The sequence below is a fragment of the Schistocerca nitens genome, chromosome 7 (assembly GCF_023898315.1).
Source record: "Schistocerca nitens isolate TAMUIC-IGC-003100 chromosome 7, iqSchNite1.1, whole genome shotgun sequence".
Classification (NCBI taxonomy): Eukaryota; Metazoa; Arthropoda; class Insecta; order Orthoptera; family Acrididae; genus Schistocerca; species Schistocerca nitens.
The window spans coordinates 211,075,685-211,082,690 of record NC_064620.1 but is presented as its reverse complement, the minus strand read 5'-3'; positions in this window follow the sequence as shown (position 1 = coordinate 211,082,690).

Sequence of the window (7,006 nt, the reverse complement as noted above, 5' to 3'; positions counted from 1 at the left end):
GCTATCTGAGGAGCGTGTCGTTAGTATAAAAACATAATACCTTCAAATTCACGATTGTTGTAGAGTTGTGAATTGATAGTATGTTTCAAATTATTGCAGTTTCGGACTGCTTGAGGTTATGTAAATTATTTTAACGTTTAATGTATCATTATTCATCACGTTCAAAAATTATTTCGTCTGGTACGTTGTGCAATAAATCATCATGTCGCTTTATTTGCTTATTTGAAGCCAACGAGCTTAAGTATCTTACAAAGGCAAATCTCGTTCCATGTATTTTGGTGGGTTATACCTCCGACCCAGGTTCGTGTTCAAGCCTTGCTGCCTTTTGCTCTGATTGGTAGTTATATGAATTCCACCGGGTTCCTTTCCGCCTTTCTGCCAGGGCGGTAGTTCTTGCTAGATTTCTCGATTCCGTGCTCAGATATCTGAAGTTCAAGTGTGTGTATATTTGGACGATGTTGCAATTTACAGTGCCACCCTCTCCGAGCATCTGCAGCATATGAGATTGGTTTTGGAGCATCTGTGGCAAGTGGGACTAACTGTCAAACTGCCTAAAGTTAGCTTAGCTCGTGGTGAGATATCCGACATGTTAACAATTTCCACCTTTCTAAGAAAGGGGTAGCTCGTTTCATTGGTAGACTAACCTCTTTCAGAAACTAGTTCCGAGATTTAGTGAGCTAGCCGCCCTGTTAAGCCTCTTGTGAAAGAAGGGCAAGCCGTTTGTCTGGACCGACAGCCAGTAGGCTGCACTGTATGCTCTTTGAGTAATGCCCCTGTACTAGCTGTTTCTGATTTCAATCAACCCTTCGTGGTCCAAACCGACGCCTTTAACTCAGACGCTGCATCCACAATGCTTCAGGAGCAAGATAGTGGGCAGAGGCCGTTAGCCTATGCCTCTAGGTGCCTGTCTCAAGCTGAGAAATACTCTGCTTATGAGCTGGAAGTTCTGGCTGTATTCGTCATGCTAGTGAAAATTAAATACTACCTCGAACGCTGGGAATTCACACTGAACCAGTCCCTTAGTTGGGTTATCCTCGCCTGCGTAGAACTGGGCGTATTGCAAGGTGGGCTGTCCTAATTCCCGCTTTCTGCTTCAACGAGCTCTACATTAGCGGGCGCAATAACGTTGTATATCTTCAGCAGAATGTTCGAATAGAAAAAGGAGGTTTCTTCTCCCACGATGCCGAGGTGGTAGGAGGTATTGTTAATTCAGCGCTTACCGAGCTTCTGGTATTGTTTCATGATCATGTGCGATAACAAGAGCAGAACCACATGTTGCGCTGAATTAGGGAGCAGTTGACAGCCGTTCAGCATGTTCCTGGGTATAAGGAGCTTAACATCTGCCTGTCATGCTTGTCCCGGCTGATTTCAGATATCATCATAATTCTCTTGTGGGGGGGGGGGGGGAATCTGGGGGTAAAACTATTCACAAGATCCATGAGTCCCTAACCTGGCCAACCCTGTACCATGTTGTTAGAAAAATGGTTAGTCAGTTGGGAATGCAAGATAGTAAAGTCGAATTTCGAGGGACATGAAGGATGGCTTCAATACACTAGGGTGGACATTTGAGTAAGATTCTCTCTTGCTTCGGTCATTCGGTCATTGTCAGTTATAATGCTTCTTGTTTTTTTTCGATAGAGTTTCGGTGCTTCTGATTGCAATCAGGGGTTAAACACGTCACCACGACACATCATTCGAGTAGATTAATCATAACCCAATGACCTCTTTGTTTTCCACTCTGAGGCTCAGATTGAATAAACTAAATTGGATCTCTCTTTACCGTAGCTGGACGTAACCTTTAAAATCGCCAGACATGAGTCGCAGAGAGCTACCCCTGCTTCTCTCATGTCTGCCTATCGCATTAATGCACCTTAATCGGATATCTGGTTCACACATGATACGTTGCCCTATGATAACAGTCCTGTGTTAACAAAGGATAACTGGCTTAGAACCTGGGAAATATTCAGAGTGCCCATGGAAGGAAAGCGGTGCGACATAACAGGCCGATGGCCAGCGAACATTCATGTCAGGTCGCGAGAAATTTTGGGGATAGAGACTCTGCCAGTACGGCAAATCAAAAACTTTTACCAAATTTTGTGGACCCGTTTAAGGTGTCCGAAGTACCCATTCTCGTCACGCTTATGTTCAGTAACGAAGAGAGTAGAAATGCACTTTAGCCTTGGTAAGAGAGGCAGTATTAATTAAGTCGCCTGTTCCGAACCCCCCCTCCCCCCTCCGTATCGGATTTCCTGTTTTGGGGAGGGAACGGAAGCTGAACCAATGTGCAATCATAACCTCATGCCACGTCTCCTGGAACACGATCTTTGGCGTGATGGGGGCTTGGAACATTTGCCGCGAGTGATGGGAGGCCGTTTTCCGAGAGAGGCAATGAGAGAGGCAAGGTGGACAGCATTGTCTATCATCCAGATATGAGGCGCGTGCCCCGGAAACGAGAGTGGACTCATTATTTCTTTGGCCGACCAGATCTGGAAGTGTTAGTGTCTTGCTGCTTCTATATCAGGTGCTATTCAGCATGTAGTTGTTTTTTTTTTCTGTGTCTGGCCAGGCTATTTCAAGATCACGGCGGTCGCGTCAAACAAAACAAAACAGCTTCAGTTTGGTAATTTTCATTGAGTTGTGATTTGATTGTATATTTTAAATTATTGGGGTTTTGGATTGCTTGGTGTTGCGTAAATTCTTTTTACGTTCACAGTATCATTACTCGTGGCGTTCAAAAATTTTTCGGTCTGGCGCATTGTGCACTAAATCATCAAGTCGCTTTCTTTACTTATTTGAAGCCCGAAATCTTTGCAGATTACAAGGAAAAATCTTGTTGCATGTATTTTGGTGGGCCATAGTTCCATCCCAAGTTTGTGTTTAACGTAACGAAGGTTTCACCAGCTAACCTAGCGCTTCTCTCTTCCACCTATGTTTTCCGTCCCACGTGGCGAGATCTGAAGTTGAATCTCGGTTGGCCGTTGAACCTGTTTACAGTGAGGTGTAAGTGGGGTTTGGCTGCCTTGGCCAGTTACGCTCTTATCTTTTACTGGCTTATCACCACTGTTTTGTTCACGCTGCCAGCATATAAATTGATGACTTAAGTTTTAGTAGTTTTACTTAACAGTTACTTTGCTGTTGATCAGGCTATCATTGTATGTTTGTCTTGGGACGAGTACCCACTGGTTGCTTAGAAGAGGAGGAGTGTGGTGGGCGGCGCATCGGGCGTGCCCTAAGTAATTTCAGGCCGTTCCTCCGGACCATACTGCGCGAAGCATGGTGGTTTCATACGAAGCAGTTTTACTTGTTTGCTAATCAGCTCCTTTTAGGTAAACCCGAATGATTTGTTGTGTTTTAGTCAAATACGTCCTAAAGATGTTTATTGCCTGCGTGTTTTAAGACTGTTTTCAAAAAAATGGCTCTGATCACTATGGGACTCAACTGCTGAGGTCATTAGTCCCCTAGAACTTAGAACTAGTTAAACCTAACTAACCTAAGGACATCACAAACATCCATGCCCGAGGCAGGATTCGAACCTGCGACCGTAGTGGTCTTGCGGTTCCAGACTGCAGCGCCTTTAACCGCACGGCCACTTCGGCCGGCTAGACTGTTTTCCTATCATATTACAGTTAGTATAAAACACTGTTATTTGGGGCATATTTGAGTATTTTGCTTAATGGTTTATCCTTTCGACAAAGGAAAAGAACCTTTCAGAGATTGTTTTATCGATTTTCAATAATTCTTCTTACATTCTTTTATCTAACTGGAGAGTTTTGTCTTACTATGTCAAGATCCTGTTGACATAATTGTAAACATTTGTTTTAGACTACTGTCAATAGAATCAATATACTTGGCGAAATGCATGGTAAATACTGTACTGTCTTACAGTGCAATTTCGATTATTGATTATCTTCACAATGGAAAAACATTGTGACATCTTCACATGTCATACATGCTATTTAACCTGGAAAGATGCCGTAGCCGAATGACATCATCAGGAAAAGATACTTCACCCCACATTACCGACTTAAACAAACACAAAATATTGAAAAATTAAACCACGTGACAGCAGTAAGGGACAGCACTATTGCAATAAGCCGATGTTATGGCGTGAAGTATCTTTTTCTGATGTTTGAAAGTCCGCTATATCATCTTTTCTGGTTAATTAGCATGTATGATAAACTTATTTTCCGCAATGTCTTCCCTCAGTGAAGATGGAGGCCTATTTCCAAATACCTGTAGACGAAAAGCCAAAGAAGATTTTTGTAATCAACACACTCATGCGATTATCCCAGTTTCAACAGTTACCATTCGGTAGCGCTTCTGCCCAACTATTTTGCAGAGGTACCTTGAGCTACTGACGTTGCAAGTACCTTCTTCTTCTATTAAGATGCTACAGTTGTTTCTGGTCTTATGGCAGCAGGACTCTTACAAAATTCAGGCATTTTGTCAAGTGTTGTCCAAAGCGGGACCATTCAAAGTGTTCCTTCTTTCTCACTGAAATTGAGCATCTTGGCCACGTGATTAATGTGCACTGCATCGAACCGTCAGAGTCACACTTAGTGACCATTTGCGACTTACCTGCGCCAACCAACGTATCAGATTTGCAAGCAGTAATGGGGAAGCTAAGCTGTTACATCCGTCATATCCCTAATTCTGCTCAGATCGCGGTGCCTCTAAAATCATTGATCAGCAAGGGTATTCCATTTCTATGGTGGGCCAAATGTCAGACCACTTTCCAGTAGCTGAAACACGTACTACTAAGTGATTGGTGTTTAGTCCATTTCATGCCCAGTAAGCCTTGCAGTAAATGCCTCATCTTATGGCATTGCTGCCGCGATGTAAAATCGATTGGGCTCCAATTGCGTCTGCGTCAAAGACATTGACCAAGGCCCAACGCAAGTATAGGAGATAATTGTTATTGTTTAGTGGGACACCCACTTCGATAAGTATCTGTACGGCCGCCGCCTTTCTCTGCTTACGGATTACAGACCTCGGACAGTTCTCTTGGTCTCTTCCAACCTGTTCCAACATGTGCAACTGCACTGAAACTACAACGGTGGGTCCTTCTCCTGTCCATTTACCAGTACAGGTTGAGATATCAGCCTACTACCAACGCTGACCTCCTGTCCAGGCTCCCTGCTGGCCCGATGTTGTGTTTGATACCTCCGAGGACTCCTGCCGTCCCTCTGATTCAGAAGGAATCCGACTTTAGGAAGATTTTTAAACCACCTTCCGCAGTGTGGTGCAGGAGACAGCATCGGAACTGGCGTTGGAGATGGCGATCGAATTGGTTCGTCTTGGTTGGCCATGGAGTCTGAAGGAAATCCGACAGGCAGTGGTTCATCGCTGTTTTGCTCATTGGCGTGCTATCTCTGTGCACGTGGGGGTACTCTTTGTGCACACCGAAAGTGGCGATGCAAGAGTCGTGGTCCCTCAGCCCCTCCAGCGGGAAATTTTGGGTTTTTTCTTTTTACTTTTTTTTTAAATTAAGGACTTAGGGGTATTGTCCATACCAAGCAGCTGACAAGGAGCCATTCCATATGGGCTTGGCATGGCTGCAGAAATGGTGGCCATGATTTCACAGTGTGCAATCTATGCAGATTTTGGCAGTGCCTGCACATAGAAATTGCTGGGCCATACTGTAATATACGCTGGCTAATCTTTGCTGATGCGTTCAGATAGTTTTCCTTCGTCGTTCCAATGTAGTCTACCATATCAGTTAGCACTGTGTCAGCTCTTCTGTTGATGTTCTGCACTGAAGGCTTACCTGAAGTAACGGTTTTGGATAATGCGCCGCAATTCTTGTCTCGGGAGTTTGTACGGTTTTTGCAGACAATGGTATTCAGCATGTCCTTACAGCACTCTTTGATCCGCAGTCGAATGGTGAAGCCGAACGCTTCGTAAGGACCTTAAAATCACAGACAGACAAGTTGCAGGCCACCCACACACGGGGCAGGGCTTTGAAAGCTTTTCTCGTCTCTGCCCAAATGTGGGAAGTTGCTAGCGTAGATAATTCGTGGCGCGAATCATAGTTCTCTGTTCCATTTGCTACGTCCGCAGCAGAGCCCTGATGTTCCTCCTTCCGAGTAACTTCTTCGTCCTCAGAAACAGTGTTCCTTCGTGTGTTTATCAGGGTTCGCAGATGCGAGCGGTCTGTAGTGTCTGACTCCCGTTCCACTTAGATCATACACGATCCGACGGGGTTGCACTGGCAGCAAGGAAACCAACTCTGGCCAATCCATTAGAGAGGTTGCGTCTTCCCCCTTTTGTTCAAACATCCAGCACGCACCCTGGGCATGCTGCAGCCACTGTCGCAGTCGCAGACGTCGTCTCCAGCATAACAGTCATCTCCGCAGCGAGAGACGTCTATGCACGTCGACCTGGCGCCGTTGCTAGCTTCACAGTCGTGCTGGTGTAGCGCAGGTAGCAACGGGATCGCGACCAATCACCCGGCCGGAAGACTCGAAGGGCCGAGGCATCGTCTCCAGCGGCCCGCCTGTCGCGTCGTCTACCTCTGCGACTACGGCCGCCGTTGCACCTTGTGGTAGGTTTCCTACACTGTGATTCCAGCCACGCTTATGGCAGTTACTGGGGTGGGGGTGGGTGCTTGGCGCCGACTGAAGTTTCGGCACCTACCTCTGTAATTGTGTCGGTTCTCCGGCCTCCCTCCCAACCGTCGTCTCCCAACTCCACACCCTTCACCGCGTTGGCTGTTTGGTGGGTGGGCATGACGTGTCGTCGAGTATCGAGAGCGGTGCAAGAAGTATTGACCACTGCAGACATGTAGCGCAGCAAAGTGGTATTACGAGGCACCAATGAGATGCTACGAAGAAGCCGAGGCCCCCATAGTTCCGAGGCGCCACTGACGCGAGTCTGCGCTGAAGTAGCGTCGCCAGAGCCCAGGGGGGCAGTTCTGTTCGATATCAGATCCTGCCCACTCCCAGGGAATTCTTTTGTAAATAACGGCGGTTTGCTGCCTACCGTGACACAGCCCGTGTCGAGCATA